Source organism: Nomascus leucogenys, chromosome 17, assembly GCF_006542625.1.
Source record: "Nomascus leucogenys isolate Asia chromosome 17, Asia_NLE_v1, whole genome shotgun sequence".
NCBI classification, from domain to species: Eukaryota; Metazoa; Chordata; class Mammalia; order Primates; family Hylobatidae; genus Nomascus; species Nomascus leucogenys.
In genome coordinates, this window is record NC_044397.1 from 42,911,007 (window position 1) to 42,929,927 (window position 18,921).

Sequence of the window (18,921 nt, forward strand, 5' to 3'; positions counted from 1 at the left end):
AAATACTGAGATTACAGTCATGAGCCACTGTGCCTGGCAGAGTCTTGAATTCTTCAACAGGGCTTTTGAATATTTTAAAGCCACATAAAATTTCCTTTTTAAAACTGCAATCAAAATTGTCAAGTAAAGTGGGTCATTTTTTGACCTGGTGCTTAATTGTACTTAGAAGAAAATGCATATCTGTAAGTAAGGGGAGGACTCACAAGTAATTTAAAGGGAGGATTGTAAAAGAGTTTGGGAAGTCCATCCCTTTCGTTTTACAGGTTAGGAGGCTGAGGGCATTGTGTAATGATGTATAGTCACGTAGAGAGAGGAAACAGGAATCATAAATCTTACCTTTTATACAAAGTCAATGTTTTCAGTAATTTTGTTGAAAACAAACATTAAACAAATTTGGATCTGTAAAATCCATTGAACTGGTGGAGGTCAGCCTGACCTAGCAGGACATGTGGCATCTCTGTTTTGTGATGCTGTATCTGCTTTGGGAGTCCCAGTGCCCAATCCCCTCAGTGTTGAAAACTTAGCTCCTGAGTTTAAGGTGGTTTCTGTGGGGTTATGGGGCAGGGGGAGGGGGTTTGGAGGAAGGGAGGAGCGGAAAAAGAGACTTATAGTCTGGGGCTCCTGCTGTTACCTTAGGGGATTTAGGGCCTATAAAAAACACATTTAGATCTCTGAATGGCACCAGATAAATACTAATGACCCTTAATTGAAAAGGAGGAGACCCGATGGACTAGAGGTCAGGACTTTACAGTGATGACTGGTGGCCTGGGGGTGTCAGCTGAAATGGTCTGGATTTTTTTTTTTTTTCTTTCCTCCTTCTTCCCCTACCTCCTTCCTGGGCTTAGAAATCCTGGAAGGAAGAAGGAGGGACCATTAGTTCAACTAAGAGATATGTTGTTTACACTGTTGTTGTGGTTGTCCTTGGGTGGTCTGAAATTTTGGAGGAGGGGGTGGAGAAAGGCCCCCCAAGCCTTTTTTAAACTGGTATATTACAATCTGGCTGCTACCTGCAGTTTCCCAATTACCCAATTATAACACAAATTTGCACATTTTTTTAAAAAGTAGGCTGCTACTATTTCTCCTTATACAAGGATTTTAGTCACTGTACATCTTGTGTCTTTAAATAATGTATTAGGAACATTTTCAAGTCTGTAAGTGCTTTTTTAATGAGAGTGTGAAGATTTTAATGGGACTAGATTGCTTTTCATGACATTTCAGAGTGACTTAATTGTAACAATGTTGAGAGGCTGTATTTTAAAGTTTGCTAAGTATGTCTGTGTGGATTATAGTCAGACACTTAAAAGGACGGATGGTTGGACAGTGGAATCAGATAGCTTTTCCTTACTACTTTCCTCCAAATATTAGCTCTTTGCAAATATGGTTATACCAAACCAGGCACAGGTCAGGATTCTCTTAAACCTTTTAATTTTCAAATAGGAACAGAGGCTAATAACAGACTAATGTGGGTAATTTTAGAGACAATTTCTTTGAAACTTAGTTGGACTGCAATGTTGGTCCTAAGGCCTCTCCTGTCTCCTTTTGCAGACCCAGGAGGCCAGGAGGCTGTCTTTGTGTATACTTCCTGTTAGTCCCTGAACTCCCTTCCCTGTTTGCTTTAAAAACATAGTGACCTTGACCGGGCGTGGTGGCTCACGCCTGTAATCCCAGCACCTTGGCTCACGCCTGTAATCCCAGTACTTTGGGAGGGCGAGGCGGGCGGATCACCAGATCAAGAGATCAAGACCATCTTGGCTAACACGGTGAAACCCCGTCCCTACTAAAAAAATACAAAAAGTTAGCCGCGCGTAGTGGCAGGCGCCTGTAGTCCCAGCTACTCGGGAAGGTGAGGCAGGAGAATGGCGTGAACCCGGGAGGTGGAGCTTGCAGTGAGCCGAGATCACGCCACTGCACTCCAGCCTGGGCGACAGAGCGAGACTCTGTCTCAAACAAAACAAAACAAAACAAAACAAAACAAAACAAAACAAAACAAAAAAACAAAAACAAAGCATAGTGACTTTGTGCCTCATTTTTTTTTTCAGGTATTTGAGTTAGCATTTCTAAAGCATTATCACTCTCCAGGTAACAGTTTACCGTTTTAATGATTGGAATTTCAGACTCAATTTTTTTCTTATCTTCAAAACAAGAAGGTTATTCAGAGGTCTTTTCCTATACAAACGTTATTCGGATTCTAGAACCTGTGGCAGACTTCTCAAAATTAGATCAAATGGTCACTTTCACTGCCTTTTTTTTTTTTTTAAGTGGTCTTGCTCTGTCACCTAGGCTGGAGTGCAATGGCATGATCATTGCTCACTGTAGCATCAACTTCCCAGGGTTGAGTGATCCTCCCACCTCAGCCTCCTGAGTAGCTGGGACTACAGGCATGCACCAGCACACCTAGCTGATTTTTAAATTTTTTTCTAGAGATGAGGTCTCACTATGTTGCCTAGGATGGTCTTGAACTCCTGGGCTCAAACAATCCTCCTGCCTCAGCTTCCCCTAAGTGCTGGGATTACAGGTGTGAGCCACCACGCCCAGCCTGCTCAGTGCCACTCTTAATAGAAGCTTGTATTAGTTTCTAAGGCTGCCATAACAAAGTATCAGAAACTGAGTGGCGTAAAACAACAGAAATAGTCTCATAGTTTTGGAGGCTAGGAAATGTGAAATTAAGGTGTTGGCAGGACCATGTTCCCTCTTAAGCCTATAGAGGAATCTTTCTTTGCCTCTTCTAGCTTCTGGTGGTTTATTGACAGTCTTTGGCATTCCTTGGCTTGCAGCTGCATAATTTCAATATTTGCCTTTGTCGTCTCTTAGTGTTCTCTTTGTGTCTTTACATGGCCATCTTCTGGTAAGGACATCTACCCTAATCCACGCTAATCCAGTATGCCCTCGTTGTAACATTTGTGTCTGAAAGAACCTTATTTCTAAATAAGGTCACATTGTGAGATACTGAGGGGTTAGGGTTTTAACGTATATTTCTGAGGGGACACAATTAAACCCATAACAGAGTTCCACTTTGAAAAGTGCCTAGGAGATTCTGATGCAGCCTGCATGGGTTCCCAAAGCATGATTCTTGACCTATCTGTACGTAATTCATCAAGAGCACCAACAAACTTACAAGACATATATGTATAATGGTATATAAGTATGAGTGATATACAGAAGAAAAATAAACCCAAAACTCATGTACTCATCGCCCTGCTTAAGAAGTAAAACATTACCAATACCTTTAAAGGCTCTGGAAAGCCTGGGGTGTTTGTTTAAAACACAGGTTCTCCTCTGAGGGGTTAGGTCAGGGAGGTTTGGAGCAACAATGTGTATTAGAATTCAGTAGCTTGAAAAAAAAAACAAAACTCCACGTGCATTTTAAAGTTAGTCCTTAAAATTTTACTTTGGAGTGGGATGGGATTTTTTTTTTTTCTATTACCGAATAGAAAACGTGCAAGAAAAGATGTAGTAACTTTTTTCATAGTGTAGTAGAACAGTCTTTGGCTCCTCTTCTTTTTGTGAGGTTTCTTGAGAAATCTCACCTGTACTTGGTATAATTTTCCAAATTAGTTTAGATCTCTGACCCAGAGAGACTTAGAGTGATGCATAGTCATGTAGGGGGAGGATGTGTATCTGTGAAGGGACCTGTTATGGATGATACATCTTACATTCTTGCCTTTCTTGTGGGATTTTGTGAAGATTAATATCTGCCAGATAGGTTTAAGTTTGCAAAATGCCTTGGGTTCCTTGAATTTGGTTGTTCATCATTTTTTATAGTGTGTTTTAATTAAGAACTTAGTGCTATTTAAGTTGGATGGCTGGGGAGAGGGTTTAATCACTCAAAGATGGTTAAATAAGTAGGTAGGAGCAACATTTAGGCTGGAACCCATGGAGGAATAAATGAACAAGACTAGAAACCAGTCATTTTCCGTGGCATTTGCTGAGCGGAGCTGTGGAGTAATGTCTCTTTTTGTATGTGTGTACATGGTCCTGTTAGAAAATCAGCCAGTTTTTCACTACACTTTGTCTGGGACCTGCAGATACCTTGGATCTCTCTGGTTTTCCTGAGTGAGCTGGAAACCCTAACAACAGCCAAAACAAAACAAAAATGGAGTTTGTCTTACTGTCTAGGTACTTGGGGAGCAAGAGGCATCCAGCAAACTGCATTGGCTTTTGGTACACTGTGCTTCTGTGGTCCAGTGAGCTGAGTTCCAAACTACCCCCTTTTGCCTGTTACATACAGTTTTGTGTTCCAGTGGATACCGTTCCATAACTCTTAAAGAGTGGACACAGGAAAAAGTTGCCAACAACCCATGGTCCAGTTGTGCCTCCTTTGTTTGCTGCTTTGTCAGAGTCTCACTGTATGCTTTTTTTTTGGCCTTTGGCCCTGTGAACAGAGAGTCACCTCATCCTCCTTTCCACGGCCAACTCAAAGATTTATAACCTTTCTCCCTCCTTCCTATGTGTCCATAGAACACCCACTAGTTGCTAACTAGTGGATATGTGTGAATTATGTTTTGATGCCATAGGGCTGTCTAGTGGAGGATACAAACATTAAAAAAAAAAAGCTAAATCCAGCAAATAGCTATAATTAGATGAGGGGTATAGAGAATAACCACAGACTCTTTCAGAGCATGTAACGAGGCGAATCTAACGCAGTCTCGGATTCTGGCAAATTGCTCCTGAAGAGTGACTCTCAGCAAAATCTGTAAGGATCACTGGGAAGGAATTAGCAAGGAAGGAGGAAGAAAAGAGAACAGTGCCTTTTAAGAAGTATACCATGAAGTCATTTTTTTCCTGTTCCTTTCTCTGCCCTTTTCCTTCCCCACACAGTCTTATGCAGCAGCACAATTTTAGCCATCCAAACTGGGCCAGTTGTTTTGTTACACTGTGGATGGTTGGAGATTGAGAGCTATGGGAATGGGTAGGAGTTAAAAACTGAATATAAATTAGGTGACAAGAGATGGCAAAATCATTTACTGGGATGATTAACTTATTAAATTGGGCTCTTCCCATGCTGTTTTTCTAAAATTGTGCTCTGATGGCCATTTTGGAAGCCTGGTACTACCCACAGACCGGAGGATGTCCCAAGTAGGTTAAGAGCTTGAGAAAGATGCTTGCTGAGGGAGGGCCTTCTTTGTACTCTTTCTATCAATAAGAAATAATAAAGAGTTAAAGCATCATTACGTTTTAGATATACTTTCTCAAACTGCTGACATCAGAATTGCCAGGAGCCTGTTAAAAAGGCACTTTCTGTAGCCTTCCTATCCCAGGCCTTCTGAATTAGAATCTTAGCAGTAGGATTCCTGGCCACTGTAAAGTACTCTATTGAGAGCCACTGACATGAAGGCGTGGATTACCAGTGGGTCATTCAGAGGAGAACTTTCATCATTTTAGCCCTGTGGGCCCCTGCCTGATTTCCTGCCATCTCTCACTACCAGGACCAGCTATGTAATTTGTGAGGCCCCTTATTTAAAAAGAAATATTAGGAATTTCAAGACAGTGATGGTAGAGCATTAAACCAAGTATGGGGCCCTTTCTGGATGTAGGGCCCTCTGGGATTGCACAGGTTGCAAGCCCATGAAGATGTTCTTGCTCATCATTCCTATTTGCCTTTTTAAAATGCTCCAGCAGTAATGAACTGCTTATTGCTCCCTGTGCGTGATACAGTTTTTTGCCTTTGTCCCTTGGGTCTCACTATGTGGCATGCTGTGTTTCATCTCTTTTCTGTCACCTGGGCTTACCTCAGTTTTTGCACATACTGTGTTAGAATCCTGTGCAAGTCGCCAGTGCTATGCTGTGTGCTTTGAGGGCCCAGATCTGCTCTTCCTCATCTTTATATTCCCTGCCCTTAGCTGAGGCTCTGCCTTGGTCTTCTATTAAGTGTGCTGAAAAGGATACTTTTTTAACCTGAATCTTTTCTTAAAACCTAATTAGGTTATAGGCCATTGGGAATGCACATTTGGTGCAGAGTGAGGAGTTGGAGGCTGTGTTGCCCTAGTAGTGTTGTGAGGACTGCCTGGGCATGACTGGTCTGAGACAGTGTGAGGAACGGGATGTGAAACAAACTTACGACATCTCTGGCAAGTAGTGCATACTCTGCTGTTGACACCTTTGATAGCTGCTACCCTCCCTCTGATAACCAGTGTTTTTTTTTTCTGGATCTTTCATTGAACTCTGAGTTTCTGGGAACAGCAGATTTTTCTGAGCCACAGGTTCAGATGTGTTAGCAGAACCTGAGGAAATGTTTCTTGCACCAGGAAGGTGGCCATTCTACTCCATGGCTAATATTTGGAACTAGTCATTCCTGGATTGTTTGAACTAGCATGTTCTGGGAAGCACTTGTTAAATGAGGTTATGGCTCTGTGGGGTGAGAAATAGACCCACCTACTATACTTAAAAGGACTGACTGTGTTTCTGCCTTCAGGTAACCAGAGGTAGTTATGAATTTGGGTGAAACCTCTTCATCTCATGATAGACTAGCAACTAGAGGTTCAGAGAAGTTACACAGAATATTCAAGGTTGATTTAGATAGCGACTGAATTGGGACTAGAATCCATGGTTTCTATTCCATGGATTTTGAGTAAGAATACTAATCAACATGTGAAATCTTCCTTGTGTCATTCAATTAGAATTTAAGTGTCAAATGGATGGTAAAATCATTTCTTAGCCTATGTAGATCGTAAAGATCAGCAAGTCAAGGCAGCAAAAGACCCCCACACATATTTGTTGCCAGGTCTGCACTAATTTCTGGATAAAGGTTAGTATATATTTGGTCTACAGGGTGTGATTTGAATGTTAAGTTTTTTCTTTATTTTTTAGATTATTGTTCAAAGTCCCCACTGACAGAATGCAGGGAGACAGACTTGATTAGATTAGGTCAGATTAGATTAAATCGAATGGTTAAAGCCTTTGGAGCCTCCAGCTTGTAGGAGAGACACCATAATGGCCTTCATAGCGTCCCTAAATCCTATTAGGTAAGTTAATCTTATTGAAGATTTCAGGTCTGCATAAAGCAGCATTGCTCTTATACTCTCTATGGTGGGCTCTGCTTGTTAAGGTGAGCAGGCATTTTAACTTCCCGGGAATAAGTTGGTTTTATTGGTTTGGGGCAAGTTAATCTAAATAACTTGAAAGTAGACACCTGCGCCTGGTAGAGAGGCCATTCCATGTAGCAAAATAGGCTGTCTCCTGGCTGCCCCTTTGCTTGGTGGCTGTTAGTACCTGTGACAGGGATTTTTTTTCTTTGCCCTGATTTGGGGAGAGTCAGGTGAGATGTGTAATAATAATGTACGGAGACAGTAGTATGGTTATGACACTGAGGCACTACTAGATATTGAGAATAAAATAAAGCACAGCTGGAAGCATTCTTAGCTGTTATTTTTTGAGTGTTTATAGTTTTATTATAGGTGCTAGTTGGCTCTTGCCTATTTCTACAGGTGCAGTGACCATTTTTCTGAAGGAAAATATTCTTCTTGTCACAGGCTTTTCCTCAATTTGTGAATTTATGGACCTGCAAAGTTTTACAAAGACATGAATTATGTCGAATTTTATAATGTCTTTTGAAAAAAAAGGGAAAATGTGCAAGAAATTTAGACCATGTCAGTCTGAAAGTATGCTTACTACATCCATAGTAGGGGCTGGAGGAACTGTGAAAAAAGTAATAGTAAATTTACTTTTTTAGATCTTTGCCAAAGGTAGTTTTGTTAGATATAAACAACTTCAAGACCCACAAGTGACTATTACACACTGGATTGGCCTTCAGAGATACCGAGATTTTCTTTCCAAGTACCTCTAAAAATGAGGTTCGTAGTGCTTTAGCTAGGAGGCTGAGTGCCCACTATTAAGATCCTGTGAGTTAATTGGTTTGGTTCACAAACTAACTGATATTACAGTGTATCTGGCTGTTTTGTGGCTGTGAGAAGGTTCTTGCATTGAAGGGACTGAAGTGACACTCTGACCTTGGGACTTCCAGTGCTGTTGTGGAGTGAGGACTTCCTTCTTCATGTGGGCTTGCTGGCTCTTCATTTATTGTCCCACCTGGGCTCTGCCTGTTACTCTTCTGAGGTCAAGAAGTAAGTTAGGTTCCTTATTTAACTTTTCTAATGGGGCAGCTCTGCATCTGTGTCCTGTCCCCAAAGACTAAAGAGAAATTTCAGGTGTGGGCCAGATTATGGAGCCTGAAGAACAGTTTTATGATTGATTAATGGTTTTGATTTGCTTTTGGGAAGAAAAGTGCAACTAGCCTATTGGATGAAGATAGTATCTCTCTCCAGCACTCCTCTGTGTCAAGTGTACGGTGTTCTCTTCCTGTATAGCACTTGTATTTTCAAGAGCTAGGGTCATGGAGAGAACACTTCTCACTCTTGAGTTTCAGAGCGTAGCAGAGTACACACACCTGAAGCAAGAAATGTAATTTTCTCTAAGTGTACTAAGAATTACTTTAATTCTCTATATGTGCACGCATGTGCCCACATAATGGTGGTGGATTTGTTTTTTTTTTTTTTTTATGCTCCTTGAGGAGGAATAACCCCTTTTTTGCTTTTATTGATTCATGATTGCCTACTTTTCAGGGTTACCTTTGTTAGGAAGCAGCTACTGGAAGAATGTGTGCTCATTTTGTACTTGTGACCTTTACTTCTGTGTCCTCTCTGACCTGAGGCTCACCCTGCCTGCCACCTCCTCTGCATCAGCCCAGCTTTGTTCTTCTGGGCATGTTGTTTCCACTCTATGAAGAGACCTCCTTACTTCTCTCTTTCTCTACTTAGTATCCATTTCTGCTGAGGCAGATCCAGATGGGTAGAGGTTGGGGAGGGAATTTGAATGAGGAGAAAAATTGGATCTGTTAGGGGAAATTTATAAAACTTCTGTATTCTGTGCTAATTGTTCTCAGATGCTTTGGAATCATAAGATGGGACGTTGGTCTGGCGACCTTTGAGAGCTGCTCTTAACCAGCCAGTGGACAGCTATGCTTGCTTTTTCTTCCTATCACCATCTCTGCTTTTCCTGCCGAATTTGCCAGGAAGAGTCCACCAATTCTTCATAAGCCCACTTTTTATTCTCTTTTGAAGTCATCTTGATTCACTTCCTACACCAGCAGCCCGAAGTCTTGCTTGGTCTAGCTCCTAATCTTCTAGTTCCTTTTGGGACAGAGGAGAAGCTGCTCTCCTCGCCATGCTTTGCTGACATCCCCAAGGGGAAGGAGGGCACAGGCCCTTTCATATCCTGCCCCAGACCTTTACAGGGAGCAGTAATAATGCCTAAACCTTATTGAGTACTTAACGTGTGCCCAGCACTGTGACAAGCACTTCACACAGATTATCTCTTAAAATATTCAGGCCAGCCCAGTAGAGTTTATGTACTGTCATTGACTGTCTTCAATTTACAGATGAGGAAGTTGATGCTCAGGGAGGTTCAATAACATGCCATTATGTACACAGCTGAAATGAGTGATGCAATCAAGATTCAAACCAGGCAGCCCAGTTCCAGGGCTCACGTCCAACTACTCAGGGAAAGGTTTTCGAAGTCACTGCCAGGATAGCTGGACTTGTGACAGTTTTCCTGTTTGAGATATCTACCCTTTTACATCAACCTAAGCACTTACTGTCTTTATATTTTCAGTTAACTAAGTGGGGTGTTCTGGGTGGTCTTTGATGATGGCAACTGTGTGTTTTAAAGAACCAGAAAGAAAAATGTTTAGAGGTGGGCTTCTTTAGCTGTAGTCCCCCTTGACTGTGTGGTCAAATAATAGGGCTCCTGACAAGGACATAAGGCCATAAGTGCTCTTGCTTTGTAAAGATTAGTTAATTGGTAGAGGTTGTGCTTCTGTGGTTAATTTGTGTTCCTGTCTTAGCAATACATGAGTATCCACAGGCAGCAAGTGTGTCGCCCAGCAGCCCCATAAAACAAGGCACTCTTCAGCACCAGCATCAGTTGATGCACCTAAATAACAATAGGGAAGCTTGTTGACCATTTGGCACTTCACAGCCTAGTAATTAGAAACTGTAAAACAATAATACAGGCATGAAGCAAATCCTCCGGTTAATGAAAAAAAAATCTACAATCCTGCATTGTGGCTGAGTGCAAAATCACAACCGGCCGCTTATACAGCAAAGCAAACACTTCAGGATTTTGGCAGCTGTTTTGTGGATATAAAAAGCTCTAGGCTCTGTATTAATTTGGGGCCTGTCATGTTTTTAAAAAACCGAAAACAATTGCCTGACTTTCTAGTTTTTGTTTTTTTTTAAATTTACTGCAGTGGTTCTCAGATTATGGTCCCCAGTCCAGAAGTGTCAGCCTCATCTGGGAACCGGTTAGAATTGCAGATTGGTGGGGCCCACCCCAGACCTCCTGAACCAGAAATTCTGGGAGTGCGAGGCACAGTAATTTGTTTTTACAAGTCCTCCAGGTGATTCTGATGGACTTTAAAGTTTGAGAAACACTAGGGGTGTGGGAAGGGTAATTTGGGGGAAGGGAAGTGGAGTCCCCTCTTGGCCCCACCCAAAGATGAGCTTCTCTATCTAGGGGTGGGATAGTTGGCTTGAGATGTGATATCGAAAATATATGAAGGCTCCCTACTGTGTCAGGAAGTTGGAGGAGTGTCTCAGGGGAGGGCCGTGCCTTCCTGGGGACCTGTTTAGGAGAAGGGGCCTGGGCAGTAGCTTATTACTAGCCTTTAAGGAACAATTTCGATGTTTCAGTCACCCTCTGGGCTGTTGTACTAGTGCAGTCAGCCCTGCTAGGCCCACAAGTTGTATGGGGCAGAGGAGAAGAGGCATGGGTACAGAAACCTTATATCCCAGGCAAAGCCTTAGCAATGCTGCTGGTGTCATATGCTCATCGCTGTCAAGAATTGAAAATTAAGATAGTGATGAGGTGGTGGCAGGACAAATTTCTTCTTTTCACTGTATGTCCCCTTTCTCTTCTGGATCTCATTTCCCTGCCTCCAGCTATCTTGGCAGATGGGATTATTTAATAATTTTCTTGGGGCCTGTTGGCAAATGGCCCCTCTGCCCCTTCCCCAGTGTGTGGTGACCACAACAGTGACATAGCTTCATTTCACAGCCGTTAGGAATCCTGACACAGCTGACCACTAGATCTCCTGGAAAGGCATCTTGGGAAATATAAGCTTGCCACCAGAGTGAAATGAATTCTCGAGTGGTATTACCACAAAGGCTCAGGTTCCTGATGCTCCTTGGAGTGCTAGGTTAACAGTCTCTCTGTTGGGGAAAAACCTGATACAAATAGAAACACCCATCCCTGTGGTTTCTTGGTTTTTATACAGATTTGTTAATTTTGCTCACATTTTAAAATTGTTTAATTTGCTTACTTTTTTTTTTTCTCTTTCAGACTATTGGGTTTTATCATTCCTTTTATTTTACAAAAAAGAACATGGGGCATGTTGGCCAGATAATGTATCCTGTTTTTTGATTTAATCACCCAACATAGCATGGGGATAAAAAGCTGAATGAGATGTAGCCTTGCTCCTCCCTGACATTGAAGAGACTGGCTTCTGGGAGAGGAAAATGACCAAGAAAAGAACCACCGAGATCTTGGGTTCAGTTTATTCTCTCTGTATTTTCAAGTGGCAGAACTTGCTTGAATATGTGAATTTGATGTTGGCTCACAAGCCTAACATGTGGCTTATGTGGGCACATGTAGTTATTTTGGATTTTATTTTATTTTAAGGGGTCTGTGTCCTGTTGGCTTTTAGGAGGTGGTAGTTGCTGATTCTCCTTTCATGTGACATTCAGGCCTCATGTAGAAGTCAAAGGCTCACACTGGTGTTCACCTTCCTGCACTTCAGGAAAGATAGTCCTTTTGCCAGATGAATGGGAGGATCTAAGTCTGTTAGATTTCCATGAGTCGTGCAGCCTTTCTGGATTGGGACAGGAAGACTGACCCACTGTCCTTCCCAGCCTGCCTGCCCTTCATCTTGCTTTAATTAAATACACAGCTGATGATGTCAGCTTGGCTCCGGACTCCTTCAGCTTTCCCCTCAGAACAAAACATCTTGGCAGACAGTTGTGACAATTAAGTCTCAAGACCCAAGCTTAGTTTGTTCTGAGGTAATTAAGATAAATCTGCCTAAGTATCTCCAAATGCAGATAAAACCTAGTGCTGATTAGAGGTGACCCTCTAATAAACCTGATTTGATTAGGCAGAACCAGCGAGGTGCAGGCAAATATTTGAGACTCTGGCCAAGCTGATATTCCATTGACCTTTCACTTGGGGGAAAAAACCTGTTTGATTTTTTTCCTATCCCAGAGTACTTGAAAACTATTACCTATGACAGCTAAAGGACTAGGGTGAAATAAACAGGTGAGACCTGTGGACTTGCCCTGAAGAGTCACAGTCAGCTACCACCTGGGTTGTGCTTGCTTCCTGGCAGATCAATGGAGAATAGATTTTGCCGGAGGTCCTGGCCTGGAATGATAATTAAAAAGGATGTTTCAGAACACACCCAGGCGCGTTCTGATAAAGCCTTAGCAGATGTGGGTGGTGAAGAATTTTTTTTTAAGTCAAACTTTGTTTATAAAGGTAACTTCTAACAATTTATTATAGAAAAGTCAAACTAGAATTGCATTAGTTTGTTTATATCAAGACCTCATTAGAAATTAAGGAGAAATTTCCTTAATTGCTCCATCTCTGGTTCCTGTAACAATGGGGATACTTCTCTTCCTAGCATTTATCACATTGTTCTGTAATTGTTGGTTTACGTTTCGTTTTGTCTTAAAAAGCAGGGAAATTGTATAATTATTCTTGATGTTGCTCAAATGCTTAGCACCTGGGCCAGGTACAGGGATTGGCAAAGTTTGGTCCACAGGCCAAACCAGGCCACTACCTATTTTTATGCGGTCATGAGCTAAGAACAGTTTTTTGCCTTTTTAAATGATTGAAAACAAATCAAAGGAGATATATTTTATGCCACGTGAAAATTATGTGGAATTCGAATTTCAGTGTTCATAAATAAAGTTTTATTGGAATACAGCCATGCTCATTCATTTACGTTATTGCCTTTGGCATCATTTTGCACTACAACAGCAGAATTGAGTAGTTGCAGCAGAAACCATATGGCCTGAATAGCCTAAAATATTTGCTATCTGGCACTTCACAGAAGTAGTTTGTTGATCCCTTTCCTATTATATAGAAGGCATATAGTGTAAATGCTTATTGTTTGAATTATTTCAAATATAAATCTGAGTTTACAAATAGAGTTATTCTGATCCTAAAAGTGTTCAGTGAATGTTAGATGAATGACTGACCGATCTATTTCTCTCGTTATTCATTTGTAAACTTAGGTTTAGGTTTTAGAGGTAGTGGTTCATTTATTAGAGCTAGACAATTATATATTATTTCTCTTCTGAGAAACTTTAAAGAGTTAATTCTTATTACTTTTCTAGGTTCTGAACCTACTATATGGGATGCAGAGACACCAAGAGGCACAGAAAGGTTAAACTAAGACACACAGTAAAGAAATGGCATGGCTCTTCATGTCTTCATCTCTTTTCTTTCTTTGCTAAGGCCATTCTTTGTGATGAAAGAGAAGTCAAATAAATCTGGAGATACTCATGAGCAAACTACTGTCTAGTACTATATAATGCATTATTTCTTATAGACATCAATATCTTTGTAGGCTCTTCAGTTCATTACCAGGGAAATTCATTTAAAAAAATAATAAATATGTGGTTTAAAAAGTAAATACTGCAGAGAACGATAGCAATTACGAAATGTAAACAGTGTGGCCTTTGAGAACCACTATGAAATTGTTTAGTGAATTAAATTATTATGCTTTTGCTATTCACATATCTACTTCCATTGACTGTTAAGGAATATGCTTCAAGGAGGACAGATGAGATATAGGTAAAGTTTATTTTTAAGATACTTAGGTAAAACAAAACAAACCAGCAACTGGCAGATGTTTGGTGACCTTGAAATCTGGCTTTTGTTTTGAGACAGTGTCTTTAAAATGACCAGTGCCATAAATGTAAAGCAGGGGAGTTGGAGGGCATTGGAGTATTCAGGAAGAAAGTGAGAAATCAGTAATTTGTAGAACATGACTAACTGGAAATATTGTTTGGTCCGCTTGGGTTTGGGGGAGTGGAGGAATTTATGGAGAAGGAAAGAAGGTTAGGAGATGCATAGAGCAGAGAAACAAGGGTCTAAGCTTTCCTAGGAATCTCAGGTCAGACCCTTGTTAAATTTTGTCCATATATTCATTGTTCGCTGTGGAATCTTTTAGGGAAGTGTAATTTTTTTTTCTGTTTTTCTCTTATTAAATAATTTAAAGGGATGACATTCAGGGCTTTGGGAAGCAATTTTTTTTTTTTTTTTCAAAACGCCACTATACCTACTAATTGGATATCCACCAGGGGATGGATACTTAAAACAGCTCTGCATAATAGGGATAATATTCCTATTTTATGGATGGGAAAGCTGAGGCTTAGTGGTTTTTTTTTTTTTTTTCGAGATGGCGTCTCGCTTTGGCTGAGGCTTAGTTTAATTGACTTTCCCGAAATTGTACAGTTAGCAGCCAGAGCCAAGTTTCAAACCCAAATCTAGCTGACTCCAGGGGCCTTCTGTTGTTTCTACTATCCCACTTCCTCAGTGGTTGCATCCCAGAGATTTCATCGTTTGGTGCATAAATCCAGCCTAAAGCCATACTTCGCCATTTTGTGTGAATAAATCTCTTCCTCATTTTATGACTCAGCTACCTGCTTTCTCTTTCTAACCTGTTATTTTGTACATCTATGATTTGTTAGCTTCCCATGTTCCCTTAGCTTCCCTGCCCTTAGTTGTTAACCATTTTGATCAATATCTAGTTGATTTTGCTACTTAATAACAGACTTTAGAGGGACTTTAGAGGATAAAAACTAGAACCTCCACCCTACTGAAAAAATTACATTTGGTTTGCAGTTGGTGGTATGTGCCCCATCCTTCTGCCCTGGCACTCCAGGGGAATCTAAAAGGAAGAGTTGAGAAACAGCATTCCAGGCTTAGAGCCTCCACATTCCTTGGGTTTGTTGGAAGACTTCTTGGCAGCATTGAAAGATGCCTGTGTTTTCATACTGATTTTCCATCCTGGGCCACCTGCTTTCTCCCTTCCTGCTGTTTTCCTTTTGTACCTATGTGGTTGGTGCTTCTGGGGCTTTTTATAGCAGCTTTCATCATTTATACTACTGAGTTTTGCAGGCGCTTTTCTTTTCAATTTTTGATGTTTGACACTATAGACTTTTATTTATTTATTTTTAATATGTTCACTTCTGAACCTTTTTGGACTTCATGGTGACAGCCTCCAGGAGAGGAAAAACAAAACAAGGGAAATTATAGGAAGAGGCAGAAGGTAGTTACTATTGATTTCTCTGGATGCAGATCCTAACTGTTGGCAAATTTAAAACTTACTTATTTTGAGTGGGGGTGGTTCTATAATGTCAATGAGAAGTTGATCTGGAAAAGATGCTGATTTGGACATGGCTGTTGTAAAACCAATGGTGAATCAAAACAAAAGAATAGTGTTTTTGGCCAGGCGTGGTGGCTCACGCCTGTAATCCCAGCACTTTGGGAGGCCGAGGCGGGCGGATCACGAGGTCAGGAGATCGAGACCTTCCTGGCTAACATGGTGAAACCCTGTCTCTACTAAAAATACAAAAAGAAATTATCTGGGTGTGGTGGCGGGCACCTATAGTTCCAGCTACTGAGGCTGAGGCAGGGAATGGCGTGAACCTGGGAGGCGGAGCTTGCGGTGAGCTGAGATTGCGCCACTGCACTCCAGCCTGGGCGACAGAGGAATAGTGCGTTTTCACTTTTTAACCTTAGTTGCACAGAGTATGTTGAAAGCTACTGTTGGCTTCACCATGTCATTGGGAAGTGGGAAAGCTGACAATCAAAGCAGCTAAACAAGAAGCAACTCAGGAGTTAAGAGATTGGTGGCAAGTCTTTTGCCCCTGTCCAGAGGTAACACTACTAGATCTGGAGAGAGTTCTGTACATTCAGGCAATCTTCCTGATCTCTTCAAAAATTGAGAAGACTAGAGAGGAGTAAAGACTGGAACCTGGAAATATTGATTTGTGAGGGACAAAGATTCAGAGAAGACATTTTCTTGAAGGTGATGAACCTGCTTTACCAAAATATTGGAAAAATTCTAAAGAAAAGTTAATTGGATCAAGCTGACAATAAATGTTAGAAGGGAAAAATCTTAAAGGGTATAATTTGAAAGTAGAAAGTTTGTCCTGTCCACAGTGTTTGCTGTTTCATAGACCAAGGTGGTTGGGGGAGGTGGGGCAAAATTACTGTAGTTTCCAGTGATCGTTGCCTTCTCTCAGTCCTATAAATGCAGGCACTATTTGGCACTGAAACCATCTGGTGTTGGTGGTTGTTTCTTACGTCCTATGACCTGCCTCTATAAATACATTGTGTATAAGCTTAACTGGGACAGTAATTGGTGTGATCCTTTTCTTTTTCTGATGTCTAAGGCCTGAGGCCCATGACCAAGGGAAAGAGAAGTGCTTTTTAAAAAACTGACACTTTTGTTGTTTTGGTCTCATGGTTTCACTAAGGTAGTGTTTCACAGTGTAAGACAGGTTAGGATTGTATGTTCCAGAATTATTAACAAGAGTATCCTTGGGAATGATAAAAACCATGCTGCAGTGTTGCATGTGTATTTGTGTGTTCCATGTGGAAGACCTTCTGGGCTGTGTCTGTCTTTGCTATTTATCACCTGAAATGGTGCTGCTCAACCACTCTGTGACAGTGTTATTTTAACTTGAAATAGCATGAGGGTTAGGAGAAAATACCTCATGAATGTGAAGGGGGATTCTCCTGGGCGTATGTAATTGCAATGATTTGAAATGCTTTCACAGGTTTGTAGGAGAGGGTAATTTTTCTTCTTTATTTGCTCCTTTTATCTTGTTCTAAAGCCAGTATTACCTCCCCTCCCACCGCCCATATTCTTATTCCCTTCTCCTTCCCTGTCCCTGTCTTTCTCCCACTCTCTATGTAAAGAAACTCTTTCCTAATAAGCATCACAGGCATTCAGAGCTTTTTTTTTTTTTTAAATTAACAGTTGATTTGACTTTTTACTACTGTGTAGGAGATGGGAAAAGTCAGGGCCATTTGATAGTAATTGCTTCCTGGAAGAGCCGACCAACTTATTATAAGGGTGAGGAGTGTTTGGGGGCATTATTTTCTGGTTCCAGGTGTGTTTTGAGTGTTGCTGGTGGTGCTCAGCACTCTTGACATTTGGAGCTGGATAATTCCTGTTGCGGGAGTATCCTGTGTGTTGTAGGATGTTTAGCAGCATCCCTGGACTCTACCACACCAGATACCAGTAGCACCCCTCAAGTATGACAACCAAAAATGTCTCCATACGTTGCCAAGTGAGGGACAGGATCACTCTGGTTGAGAATTTCTGCCTTAGAAAGAGGAAAATGGATTACCTGGAAGCAGAGGTTAGCCATTAACCTTATAGGGCTGGAGCCTTCATTTAAATGCTTTGGTATATTGAAAGCACCACTCAAGTATCAGTGATGAGGGCACGTTTAGCTTGTTGAAATTCCTGCGTAACATAGATATCATATTAGCTCTTGGCTTCAACTTCCTAACACTAGAAATGTAGATTTTTCCCCTTATTTTCAAAACGAGGAGGATTGTAGTAAAATATAGTAATCTCTGAGGTCGCTCCCAACCTTCACATTTTATGATTTTAGTTATAACAGACATCTTACGGAATTACACAATGTAAGAGCTGAAAATGTATTTGTGATCATTTAGCCAGCTCTTTTCTGTTAGTTCTATCCAGTGTGATTTCCGCAAATAGATCACACCAGAAGAAAATAGTTGCTTTTTATAAGTGGATATTATTAAATGCTCATATTTAGAATATTTATCAGAACAGACTTATATTACAGTGTTTACTTTTCTAACTGATTGAGATTCAGGTGACTTAACTGCCTAAGCTTCAACTGTCTGTTGTTTGGAATTAGGCTTTTAAAAGTTGGTCTTTATATTAATATTCCTATGCCTAGGCTGGTACACTTATTGTCAAATAGCTTTATGCTCTGTTACATTAATGAGGGAAACTTTGACTTCCCAGAGTGCCTTGGCTGATATATTGGTGTTAAATTGGTAAGCTTTCTATCCCAACTGCTTTATTTATGCTTTAAACATAAAGGAAAGCAGAGAATTTTTTTTTTTGGCCTGAGAGGTGGTTAAGAGGGAAATCTAATACCTTTTATGGGTTTATATGCTTCATATGTGATGTGCCCAACCATAAATAATAAGATACACCCCAGATGTGAAGGTACCAGCTAATATAATTATGCTGGAGATCATTTTCACCTTTTGAGGGCTGAATTACATTGAATTCATTTCTTCAACTCTAACAGGATTTGGTATAGTTACTTAAATTTGAATTGGGAGCTGAGATGAAGTACCAACACTTGTGCTTTTACTGGAAGGATTGGGTTGTGTATACCTTTTGTATTTCTGAAGCTTGATAAACTATAAAGCCTCGAGTATTCAGATTCATGGCAAGGCTTGGATGGGGAGGTATACTCTAGTAGAAGCTAACAGCTTGGTATGCTTTCTGTGGGCTCTTGCCTGGACACTCAATCTGAAGGTATAGTGATGAGACACAATGCTATTCTTAAGCCTTCTTGGAAATAACAGGTCTCTTAGCCTGTGCTAAAAAGGTAATTTTGCATGTATTAAATATTCAACCAAGGGCATGATCTGTGCTTACTTTGGCAAACAAATAGATCCCAAAATGAATCAAACAAATTGTAATGCAGAACAAATTGAAATACTTGAGGATTTGTCTTAGACATTTAAACTCATATTTTATCCTCTGTGTCTTCATAGTACCCTCAGAAAGAAAAGAATCTTTGGAAATGTCAGTGAAAGGGCAGTATAATCTCACACTGCAGTTGTGGTTCCGGA

The 18,921-nt window shown here is 40.8% G+C and overlaps 1 protein-coding gene across 6 annotated transcripts in view; it reads left to right on the forward strand.

The window, feature by feature from the left end:
* Positions 1–18,921, forward strand: part of AUTS2 (activator of transcription and developmental regulator AUTS2) — a 1,215,593-nt gene that overhangs the window by 45,910 nt on the left and 1,150,762 nt on the right. The window lies entirely within an intron of this gene.